This window comes from Canis lupus, chromosome 12 (genome assembly GCF_011100685.1).
Source record: "Canis lupus familiaris isolate Mischka breed German Shepherd chromosome 12, alternate assembly UU_Cfam_GSD_1.0, whole genome shotgun sequence".
In the NCBI taxonomy this organism is placed as follows: domain Eukaryota; kingdom Metazoa; phylum Chordata; class Mammalia; order Carnivora; family Canidae; genus Canis; species Canis lupus.
The window spans coordinates 36,327,932-36,341,315 of NC_049233.1; the positions used below are offsets into that span (position 1 = coordinate 36,327,932).

At 33.7% G+C, this 13,384-nt stretch overlaps 1 long non-coding RNA gene across 1 annotated transcript in view; it reads left to right on the forward strand.

Annotated features, from left to right (window-relative positions):
* The window catches only part of LOC111098317, a 100,367-nt gene extending 88,291 nt beyond the window's left edge, over positions 1–12,076 (forward strand). Inside the window, exons 3-4 of the long non-coding RNA XR_005367921.1 lie at positions 9,403–10,136; positions 10,760–12,076. This is a non-coding gene — a long non-coding RNA (uncharacterized LOC111098317). The remainder of the gene's footprint in view (positions 1–9,402; positions 10,137–10,759) is intronic.
* The last annotated feature ends 1,308 nt before the right edge of the window (positions 12,077–13,384 follow it).

Genomic DNA, 13,384 nt, shown 5'->3' on the forward strand with positions numbered 1-13,384 from the left:
GGCCAACCATTACTTAAATTTCTATAAAATCATGAAATTGCTAGTTTCTAAATGTTTTACTTTACATCTTCAAAAGTATATCTGCTTTTGGTCAATTATGAAATACTTTGCAAATACTTAAATCATAACAAAAGATAATTTAAAAAGCATCATATTTGCCTGAGTCCCACCATATGTCACTGTTCTGTTCTGGATTTTGTTGTCCTGTGTGTGTGTGTGTGTGTGTGTGTGTGTGTATGTGTATGTGTGAAAGAGACAGAGACAGAGAGAAAGTAGTCATTAACCTATCTATGCATTCTTAGCAATTAGGTAATTAGGCTCTAGGTGCCATATTCAGTGGAAGAATGCAAAATGAGTAAGATATAGTATCTACTGTCAATGTTCTTAGAGTTGTAGCATTCACATTAACAGAAAATTATGAATCAGTGTAGCAGGCAAACTTCTCTTTCTGTTTTTCATTTCAGTTAATATTTTGACTTCTTTTCTCCTGTTTTTCCCCAAATTGAACTTTAGAGCCTCTAATCTTGTGCAGTTATATATCTTTTAAAATATTCTGTTTATATCCTGTGCGAAAAAAAGTTTTCATTTATACAGCCAATTCTAGTGATTTGTGAGAACTACTATTAGGCCATAGAATTTTCATATTCTCTGTTATTTGGGGAGAACAAAACAGACTTATTTAATGAGTCATTTTAGAAGCCTAGAATGTTAAATAATTAGAAAATATAAACACCACTAATCATCAAATAAATGTAAATCAAAACCACAATGAGATATCTCACACCTGGGAGAATAGCTATTATCAAGAAGATGAGAGATAACAAGTACTGGGGAGAATGTGGAGAAAACAGAAGTCGTGTACACTATCGGTGGGAATGTAAATTGTTTCATCCACTATGCAAAAAAATATGGAGGTTCCTTAGAAAATTAAAAAATAGAACTCCATATGATCTAGCAGTTCCACTTCTGGGTATATATCTGAAGGAAATAAAAACAGAATTTCAAAGGGATACCTGGACTTCTGTTTATTACAGCATTATTCACAATAACCAAGATTTGGAGACAACCGAAGTGCTCATCAATGGATGAATGGATAAATGGATAAAGAAGATCTGGGGTGTGTGTGTGTGTGTGCGCGCGTGCGCGCAATGGAATATTATTCAGTCATGAGAAAGGAGGACATCCTATCATTTGTGACAACATGGATGGACCTTGAGCATATTATGTTAAGTGAGATACATCAGGTAGAGAAAGACAAGTACTCTATGATATCACTCTGTGTGGAATCTTAAAAAGCCAAACTTCTAGAAACAGATTAAAATGGTGATTATGATAGACAAAGAGCAAACATTTAAAGGCACAGATTTATGAGGAGGAGTGAATAGAGATCTAAAGTGTGACAGTGATATTGTGTTGTGATCAACAAACTTACTAATAGACTACTAATTATTCTAACCACTTGAAAAGGATAATTATGTAATGTGATAGAGATGCTAATTATCTCAACAATGAAAATAATATGACAATGTATGAATGTAACAAATTAACATGTTGTATACCTTAAATTTCCATGTTGTATGTCAAATATAGTCAATAAAAAGAGTATATTTATTATATTCACACAAACGTATATAGAATTTTCAAGTAATTTTGAGAGTCAAAACTATCCTTTTTTTCCCTTATATTTGAATCACTTTAAAAAGAAACTTTACTATTATTCATCTTATATTACTTCTTGTATAATGTTTTTCTTATATCACAAGATAATAATTCTTTTAGAAAAACTTTTTATACATATCTTGTTCTATGCCAGTTTCAGTAGACAGGTCTAGGTGAAAAGAAATCTAATATTAACTTGTTTTAAGTAAGTTCTGGGAAAGAGCAGGTGAAACATTTTTCCCCCAGATGTATGCATGTAATATAAATTCAAATCACATAATAGAAAATAAAATATTATACTAAATACTGACTAAATATTTTATACAATTATGTTTTGTCTCAGCACTGAGATTGTAAGCTTCTTGAGAATTGAAGTAATTTTCTTTTTCTTTTCAACTGTCATTATTGTATGTCTTATAAATACTGACTATTGGATCATGTATTCATTCTCTCATATGATATATGCTGCTAGGAATTTTGCTTTTTACTTTCTGCTCATATTTGTATTTAAAAAAATTTGCCAATGATTATAATTTAGTATTTATCATATAGTTATATTTACCCCATGTTCAAAGAAGTCAGTATGAAAGTAGAGCAAATTTGAATTTTCTTTACTTTTCTCAGAAGATTCTAGGATAAGTTAAAAATAATCCATTGCGGGATCCCTGGGTGGCGCAGCGGTTTGGCGCCTGCCTTTGGCCCAGGGCGCGATCCTGGAGACCCGGGATCGAATCCCACATCGGGCTCCCGGTGCATGGAGCCTGCTTCTCCCTCTGCCTGTGTCTCTGCACCTCTCTCTCTCTCTGTGACTATCATAAATAAATAAAAAAAAAAATTAAAAAAAAATAATCCATTGCAAGAATAGCTGTCAAAATATTAGACAAATCATTTAAAATATGGTAAATAGAAATATGCATATAAAAGAAGTAAACCATTCTTAAGTCTCACAAAAAGGGAGGGAAAAAAGAGTCTGCCTTTGCAAAGGGTCTATGAGTCAGAAGTTCCAAACTTCATCAAAGACTTAAAAAACAAAACAAGAAAAAGAAAGAAACCAGATGTACATTTGGGGCCCATCTATGGAAAGTATTATATTTTGTATGGTGCCAACAAAGGTACTATAATAATGATTATTATGTTCAGTAGGACTCACAATGAAAGTGAGAAATTACAGAACTGCATGAGAAAGTGCTTGTCCATTTTAAAACTATCAAGTGAGGAACCTTTTGCAGGCATCCCTTTAATCCTAAATGAATTAGGTACCCTTGATACCTAGATACCCTTGAAAAGTCGCATTTTACCAAGTTGTTTTACCTGATAGAGGATGGACACCAACCAAACAACTGGATGTACAAACTAGGTGCCATGGTGGATTAGAAGGAGAGTGCTGGCAAAAGTTTTCAAATTTGAGTAGACTACTAAGACAGGTAAGTTATAGCAGTCAGAAGACCATTTTGAGAGACATTGCTGTTGGTTACCTCTATCTATCTATCTATCTATCTATCTATCTATCTATCTATCTATCTATCATTTATTATCTCAGCTTAATTGAAATATAGTTTTTATACATTAAAATTTACCTATTTTAAATGCACAGTTGGCTGAATTTTGTTAATGATACAGAGTTCTGTAACCACCACCAAAATCACCCTAAAAAGTTTTCTCATATACTTCTACAGTGTTCACTTCCTGTGATCTTTGGCCACAGGCAACCACTGCCCTGATATCTGCCATTTCAATTTTTTTTTCTTCTAGAATTTCATATAAATGAATTTATATTAATATTTTGAATTTGACTTCTGTGCTTTTTTAGCATAATGGTTCGGGGGTTCATCCATGTTGTATACATTAATATTTTGTTTCTTTTATTGTCAAGTAGTATTCTATTACATGGATAAATCACAAATTGTTTATCCGTTCACCAGCTAACAGCATTTATATTATTTTTTGTTTTTGGCTATTATGAGTGATGCTATAATGAACCTTTGTGTACAAGTCTTCATGTAGACATGCTTTCATTTGTTTTGAATAAATATCAAGAAATAGAATTGCTGGGTCCTAGAGCACCTGGGTGGCCCAGTAGGTTAAGCATCTACCTTCTGCTCAGGTCATGATCTTGGCGTTCTGGGATCAAACCCCACATCTGGCTCCCTGCTCAGTGAGGAGCCTGCTTCTCCCTCTCCCTCTGCTTCATCCTTTGCTTGTTCTCTCTCTCTCTGTCAAATAAATAAAATATTTTTAAAAATTGCTGGGTCCTATGGTAAGTGTATATAAAACCTTGTATGGTACTATCATACTAATTTTCCAAAAGTAGCAGTACCATTTTCCACTTCTACTAACAATATATGAAGATTACATAATTCCGCATCCTCACCAGCACTTGATATTGGCAGTCTTTTAAATTTTAGCTTTTTTAGGGAATGTATAATGATATATCATTGTGATTTTAACTTGCATTTCCCTGATATTTAGCAATTTGAACATCTTTTCATATGCTTATTTTACATTTGTATATTTTCTGCTCAAATCTTTTGTCTATTTTATAATTGGGTTGTTTTATTATGATTGTGTTATAGTATTCATTATAGATTTACTATATATAAACCCCAATGTCAGTATTATGTTTGCAGATACTTTCTCCTAATCTATGCCTTATCTTTTCATTTTCTTAAGTATGGCTTTCAAAGAAAAAATGGTTTTAATTTTGATGTTAAAAACTATGTTTCATAACAATTGATACTATTATAAAATTTTTTTAAATTTCAAATTCTAGTTATAATTAGTATGTAAAAATCCATTTTTTGTATATTTATCCTGCAAACTTCCTAAATTAACTTATGATGTTTAGTAACTATGTAGATTTCATCAGATTTTCTATATAGATGATCATATTGCCTGTAAATAAATACTGTTTTTTTTTTCTTTTTTTTTTCCTCACCAATCTGGATTACTTTTGTTTCTTCTTCTCATTTTATTGCTCCAGTGCAATGTTGAATAGAAATGGCCAAAGCAAACAACATTGTCTTGTTTTGGATCTTAAAGGGACATCATTCAGGCTTCACTGTTAAATATATCAGTTGTAGGTCTTTTAGATGCCTTAGTATGTTGAGAAGGTTCCTTTATATTCCTAGTTTGCTAAGTGTTCTTTTTTATCTCACAAATGAATGCTGAATTTTGTCATATGCTTTTTCTGCAGCTTTTGAGACAATCATATAGTTCTACTTTTCAAATGATTGTTAAACCAATTTTGCATTTCTGGGATAAACCTAAATTGGTCATGCTGTATTATGTAATATATATTTCTGGATTGGATTTGCTAAAATTTTGTTATCATTTTTTGCATCTGCATTTATAAGGAATATTTGTAATTTTTTCTTGTGATAATTTTCTCTTTGGTATCAAAGTAGAGTTGGATTCATATAATAAATTGGAAAGTATTTCCTTCTCTTCAACTTCCTCAAAGAGTTTTTATGGAAATGTCATTATTTCTTACCTGAATATTGGTAGGATTTCCCAGTGATGCAATCTAGGCCTGGCGCTTTCTTTGTAGAATAGTATTGACTACAAATTCAATTTTTTTCAATAGTTATAGGACTATTGAATTTATACTACTTCTTGACTGAGTTTAATGGTGTATCTCCCAAGAAGCGCTTTCATTTCATCTACTTGTCAAATTTACTTTCATAAAGTTGTTCTCAATATTCCATTCTTATCTCCTATTTTTAATTAAACTTTTTTTGAGATAATTATAGTTCACATGCAGTTGTAAGAAGTAATATAGAGAGATCCCATGCACCTACCCTTTGCCTAACTTCCCCCAGTGGTAATATCTTGTAAACTCTAGTACCAGGATATAATACTAGGATATATACTAGATAACCAGGAAGTGAACATTGGTATAACTGAAATATAGAACATTTCTATCACAAGAATCCTTCCTGTTGCCCTTTTGTACACCAATTCACTTTACTTGACCCCTGAAAACCACTAATCTGTTCTCCATTTCTGTAGTTTTGATATTTCAAGATGTATATAAATAGAATCATTCAGTAGGTAATTTATTGAGATTAGTTTTTTTTTTTTTTTTATCCAGCATACTTCTATGGAAGTTCATACAGATTGTTGCATGTATCAATAGATTGTTCTTTTTTATTGCTAAGTAGTATACATTGGTATGGATGTACCACACTTTAACCATTCATCCTTTCAAGATATCTGGGTTGTTTCCAGTAGTTGTTATTATGAATAAAACTGCTACAAATATTTGTGCACAAGTTCTTGTGTTGTTAGCATAAGTTTTCATTTCTCTGATGTGAATTATGAGGTTGTATGGTAGTTGCATGCTTAGGTTTTTAAAAAATATTTATTTATTTATTTTTTAGAGAGAGAGTGAGAGAGAAAGAGTGAGCCCAGAGGAGCAGACGGAGAGGGAGAAGGAGAGAAGCAGGCTCCCTAGTGAGCAAAGAGGTGAATGTGGGGCTCAATCCTATGACCCATGAGATAACCTCAGCTGAAATCAGGAGTCAGATGTTTAACTGACTGAGCCATCCAGGTGTCTCGCATGTTTAATTTTTTAAGAAATGCCTGTTTTTCAGAAGAGCTGTATCATTTTACATTCCCACTAGCAGCGTATGAGTGATGTGGTTTCTCTACATGTTTGCCAACATCTGGTATTGTCAGTATTTTTTATTTTAGCAATTATGATATGTCATGGTATCTCATTATGGTTTTATTGTGCATTTCCTAAATGGCTAATGATGTTGAATACCTTTTCATGTGCTTTTTTGCTATCTGTATTTAATCTTCAGTGAAATATCTGTCCAGGTCTTTTTCCCATTTCTTATTATTTTCTTTTTTTTTAGCTGTTAAGTCTTGAGAATTTATTATGTATTCTAGCTACTAGTCCTTTGTGGTATATGTGTTTTGCAAATATTTTCTCCTTGTCTGTTGCTTGCATTTTCATCTGGTTACAGATTTTTACAGAGCAAAAGTATTTGATTTTGATGAAGTCCAATTTACCAAATTTTTCTTATATGGACAGTGCTTTTGGTGTGAAGTCTAAAAACTCTTTAATCCTAGATTTCAAATAATTTTTTTAAAGATTTTATTTATTTATTCATGAGAGACAGAGAGAGAGAGGCAGAGACACAGGCAGAGAGAGAAGGGGGCTCCATGCAGGGAGCTTGACATGGGACTTGATCCTGGATCTCCAGGATCACACCCTGGGCTGACGGCAGTGCTAAACTGCTGAGCCACCCGGGCTGCCCTCAAATAGTTTTTTTTTTTTTTAAAGATTTATTTATTTTTCATAGACAGAGAGAGAGAGGCAGAGACACAGGAGGAGAGAGAAGCAGGCTCCATGCCGGGAGCCCAATGTGGGACTCGATCCCGGGACTCCAGGATCGGGCCCTGGGCCAAAGGCAGGCGCCAAACCGCTGAGCCACCCAGGGATCCCCCCTCAAATAGTTTTTTAATTCAAGTTCCATTCTTACACATTTTATATTTAAGTTATTGATCCATTTTGACTTAATTTTTGCCCTAGGCATGAGCATAGACCTATATATGTCTAGTTGATCATCACTATTTGTTGAAAAGGCTATTCTTCCTCCCTTGAGGGAGGCATATTTATATAGGTCTATTTGAGTTCTCTATTGTAGGACATTGATCTATGTATCTGTCCTTCTGTCAGTATCATATAGTTTTGATTATAGTAGCTAGCCTATTAATTTTAAAATTGAGTAGATTGATTCCATCTGCTTTATTCTCATTCTTCAAAGTTGTTTTAGCTATTCTAATTTATTTGCCTTCCCATGTAAACTTCAGAATTCTATTGTATACATACAGAAAAAAAATCATGCTGTTATTTTGATAAAGATGTGTTAAAACTTTGTAAATTTGAAGAGAACTGCCAAATTTACTATTATGTCTTCCATCCAGTCCACAAACACAGCATAACTCTCTACTTATTTAGATCTTTAATTTTGCCAGCATTTTATAGTTTTTAGTGTACAAGTCCTTTATGTGTCTTGTTAGATTTATACCTAAATATTTCATTTTTTGAGCAATTTAATGTGCTATTGTATATTTAATTTGTGTCCATTGCTAGTATATAGAAATACAATTGATTTTTAATTTTTATGTTGTGTTGTGCAAATTTCTGAATCCATTTGTTAATTCTGCATCGTTTTTGGTAGATTGAGATTTTCTAAAGAGATAATCATGTTATCTGCAAATAAGGAGTGTTTTATTTCTCTTTACTGGTCTCTGGGCCTTATATATATATATATATATATTTAATCATCTTTTACATTATCTAAAAATTTCAGCTCTGAGTTGAATAAGACTTGTAGTAGCAAGTCATCCTTGGGTGGTTCTCAGTTAGGGGAAATTATTCAATCTTTTATCTTTTTTTTTTTTTTAATTTTTTTATTTATGATAGTTACAGAGAGAGAGAGGGAGGCAGAGACACAGGCAGAGGAAGAAGCAGGCTCCATGCACCGGGAGCCCGATGTGGGATTCGATCCCGGGTCTCCGGGATCACGCCCTGGGCCAAAGGCAGGCGCCAAACCGCTGCGCCACCCAGGGATCCCATCTTTTATCCTTAATTACAATGTTAACTGTGTGCTTTTTATAGATATTCTTTATCAAGCCAAGGAACTTGAAAATTTTTATTGTGACTAAGTGCTGAATTTTGTTAAATTTTTTTCTGTACCAATTGATATAATCATGTAATATTTTTCATTGTATCATTTTTCATTTGTATGTGTGTTATGCTGATTGATTTTTGAATGTTGAACAAGTTGCTTGAATAAATCCCACTGAGCCATGGGTGTGTAATTCTTTTTATATGTTGCTAATTTATTTTCCCTAATATTTTGTTAAAGATTTTTGCATCTATATTTATGAGTGATATTGGTCTGGAGTTTTCTTTTTCTTATACTTTGTCTGGTTTTGGTATTGGGGACATGCTACTTCATAAAATGTGTTGGAAGTGTTTCTTTCTATTCTATCGTTTGGAAGTGATTGTTGAGAATTAGTGTCACTTCTCTAAACATTTGGTCACATTCTCTGGTGAAATCATGTAGTCCTGATATTTTTTTTTTCTGAGAGTTTTAAAATTATGAATTTAATTTCCTTAATCATTTTGGGAATATTCAGATTATTTATTTCATATTGGGTGAATTATGTCAGAGTGTGTTTTTTCTTTAAGATTTGGTCCATTTCAACTAAGCTGTCAAATTTATGTGTGTAGACTTTTTCCTAGTACTTCATAATTACTTTTTTTTGATGTCCCCAGAGTCTATAATGATATCCTGTTTCATTCTTTTTTTTTAAGATTTTATTTATTTATTCATGACAGACATAGAGAGAAAGAGAGAGAGAGAGAGAGAGAGAGAGAGAGAATGAGAGACAGAGAGGCAGAGACACAGGCAGAGGGAGAAGCAGGCTCTATGCTGGGAGCCTGACATGGGACTCGATCCCAGGACTCCAGGATCACGCCCTGGGCCAAAGGCAGGCGCTGAACCGCTGAGCCACCCAGGGATCCCCCTGTTTCATTCTTGTATTGGTAATTTCAGTCTTTTCATTTTTTTAGTCTTGCTGAAGGTTTGTGAATTTTATTGATATTTCCAAAGAACCAGCTCTTTGTTCATTGATTTTCTTTATTTTTAAATGTTTTAATTTCAGTGTTGTCTGCTTTTATCATTATTATTTCCTTTTTTTCTGATTTTTTTTTTTCTTTCATAGGTTTTGAGGCCAGTGCTTAGATGATCAATTTGAGATGTTTCTTCTTTTCTATGGTAAGCCCTTTTGTACTACATATTTTCTTCTCAGCACTGCTTTAGCTGTGTCTCACAAACTTTGATGTGTTTTCATTCAATTAAGTGTAATTTTAAAATTTCCTTTGAGACTTTGACACACAGATTATTAGAAGTGTAGGTTTAGTGTCCAAGTGTTAGGAGATATTTATGCTGCTGATTTCTAGTTTGATTCCATTGTGGCTGCAGAGAGTATATTTTGTATGATTTCAATTACTTTGCTTGTTGAGGCCAATAGAAATAGTCACTATCCCTATGCACACTTAAAAAGAATGCTGTTGTTGTATAGAGTGTTCTATAAATATCAATTTGATTCTGCTAATTAATATCATTGCTGATTTTCTGTCTAGTTTTCTATTTATTTTTGAGAGGACTGTTAAAGTCTTCAACCATAATGGTGGATTTGTCTATTTCTCTTTCCAGTTTTTAAATTTTTTCTTTAAATGTGTTTTAGCTTTGTTGTTTGGAGCATACACAGTAGGATTGCTATTCTTGACAAATTGACCCTTTTATCAGTATGTAATCCCCATGCTGTCTCTGGTAACTTTCGCTTTTTAAGTTTTTGTTTTTTAGTAATCTCTATATGCAATGTGGGGCTTGAACTCCTAACTCAAGATCAGGAGTTACATGCTCTTCTGACTGAACCTTCCAGGCACCCCTCTGGTAAACTTTTTTGTTCTGAATATACTTAATCTGATATTAATATATCTATTCTTGCTTGTTTTTGAATATTGTTTGCATGATATGCTCTCTTCCATCCTTTTACTTTCAGCCTTCCAGTATCATTATATTTGAAGTGAGTTTCTTATAAATAGCATATAATTGAGTCATATTTTTAAATCCACTCTTCCCAATCTCTGGCTTTTTATTGATATTTGTTTATATTTAGTATAATTATTCATATGTTAGGCTTTAGTCTGCCATTTCAGTTCTGATTTTCTGTTTGTTCTCTGTTTTTCACGTCTTTATTTTCTTTTTCCTACAGTCCTGTGGGTTGTGTGATTATATTTTAGAATTCTACTTTTAATTGTCTATGGTGTGTTTCTTCTTTTTTTCTTCTCTTATATCAGGTTATTTTGTTGAAAATTAATAATGAATAGCTGCTTCCAGGCTCCACAGGGAGGAATGAAGTGATTTATTAATGATGTTTTCCATATAGTAAAACATATATAGAATTGGTAGCATTCTATATATGCTATAGTCAATGAAAAATTAATATCATTTAGTTTGGCAGATACTTTAGTCACCTAATAGCCATTCTTCTCTTTCTTTTGTCTTGTTGGCAGAACCTACTTTCCATAACGAAGAGTGATAATACTGAATACTTGAATTTCTAATCAGCCTGTACCTTGGACTGAGCTTGTGATTCATTCCTGGCCAAAAGAAGCTGAGAGAAAATATTCTGGAGACTAATAAAAAGATAGAGATACATGAAGAGATCTTTTCTGTGTTGGACATGTGACAATTAGATGCTTGAATGTTTTATGGCTCTCATGTTACCTTGACAGAAAGACCAAAAGAATTGCAGACAAGGTAATTAAAAGTCCTAGCATTCTTGAGATATAAATTAATAGTAGTATCAATCTTGAAGAATTGCTTGGGACCAACATTATTAACATAGTAGAATGAGTTCTCTACTGTCTTCCTCCAAAAGAACTCCTATTCAGACAGTCACCCACAGATGAGAGTGTGTTTGTGGAAGTCTAGGAGTTCAGTTGAGAAGATCTAGCACAATGTTAGAGGGGGCAAAAAAGGCAAGATTAGACACCTTAAAGAGAGTAAGAGTAACACTTTCACTTTACCTGTATCATCCCTCACCCAAGGCAGCACAGCTCAGTCACAAAAGAGTTCTTTTTGGCCATGATTTCTCTCATGAGGTAAAATGAGAGCATGGGAGTAAGCACCCAGCTTCCCATTTGTGCAGAGTGCCACTCTAGAGCTGTTGGAGATGTCGCACCTGGAGATCTCTCCAATTGGTCCACAGGTACCCTCAATGCTATGTGTGCCTCATGCACATCTCCCCCACACCCCATGGATATCTTCCAGTATGCTCCCCTAGGGCAGCAAAAGAGATCCTTTACAGAAAAAAACAGTCCTAAAATTTATATGGAACCACAAAAGGCCCTGAATAGCTAAAGAAACTGAGAAGAAACAAAACCAGAGACATCATACTTCCTGATTTCAAGCTATAATATAAAGCCATAGGAATCAATACAGCATAGTACTGGCATAAAAATAGAAGCATAGACCAATAAAATAGAATCAAAAGCCCAGATAAGAACCCATGAATATAGTCAACTAATGTTTTACAAGGGATCCAAGAAGACTCAATGGGAAATGATAGCTCTTTAATAAATAATAATGGGAAAACTGGGTATCACATGCAAAAGGATGAAATTGGAACCCTATCTTATACTACTCACAAAAGCTAACTTGAAGTGGATTAAAGTCTTAAATATAAGACCTGAAACCATGAATACTCACAAGTATTCACACCCGAATACTCCAAGAAGACACATAAGAAAAAAGCTTCTTGATATTGGTCTTGGCAACAATTTTTTGGATATGACAACAAAAGCACAAAACAACCACAAAACCAAAATTAACAGATGGGGCTACATCAAACTAAAAAGCTTCTGCACAGCAAAATAACACAACGAAAACACAGCTTACAGAATGGGAGAAAATATTTTACAAACCACAAAGGCAATAATAGATTAATATTCAAAATATACAAGAATTCATACAACTCAATATAAAAAATAATCCAATTAAAAGCTAATCATCAGAGAAATGCAAATCAAAACCACAGTGAGATAGCTTACATTTGTTAAAATGGTTATTATAAAAAAGATGGGATAAAAAATGTTGATGAGAATGTGGAGAAGTACATTGTTGGTGAGAATATAAATTGATTCAGCCACCATGGAAAACAGTGTGGATATTCTTAAGAAATTAAAAATAAAAACCACCATATGATGATCCATTAATCCCACTTCTTGGTGTGTATATATATATATATATATATATATATAGAGAGAGAGAGAGAGAGAGAGAGAGAGAGAGGCAAATGTAGTCACTATCTCTAAGAGATGTCTGCACCACCCTTCCCCACCATGTTTATTGCATTATTACTCACAGTAGGAAATGTATGGAGACAACCTGAGTACTCATCACTGAATGAAAGTGTCCATATTTATAAGACAGAATATTATTTACTTGTAAAAAATCTAGAAGAGCTGAACTCATAAAAACAGTAGGATAGGGCAGCCCAGGTGGCTCAGTGGTTTAGTGCCCCCTTCAGCCCAGGACCTGATCCTGGAGACCTGGGAACGAGTCCCACATCGGGCTCCCTGCATGGAGCCTGCTTCTCCCTCTGCCTGTGTCTCTGCCTCTCTCTCTCTTTCTCTGTGTCTATCATAAATAAATAAATAAAATTAAAAAAAAAAACCCAGTAGGATAGTGGTTGCTAGAGGCTGAAGCATTGGGGAAGTAAAAAGATATTGATTAAAGAGTACATACTTCAGTTATAAGATGAATATAATATGAAGATTTAACATACACCATTGTATTATATAGTGAAAATTACTGAGAGAAGAATAGATTTTAAATGTTCTCACACGGGCAGCCCGGTGGCGCAGCGGTTTAGCACCGCCTGCAGCCCGGGGTGTGATCCTGGAGACCTGGGATCGAGTCCCACATCAGGCTTCCTGCATGGAGCCTGCTTCTCCCTCTGCCTGTGTCTCTGCCTCTCTCTTCGCTCTCTCTGAATGAATAAATAAATAAATCTTTAAAAAAAAAAATGTTCTCACACAAAAAGAAATAATTATGTGAGGTGATGACTAACCCAACTGTGGTAATCATCTCACAGCATATGTATTATATATATGTTGTATTATGTATATATGTAT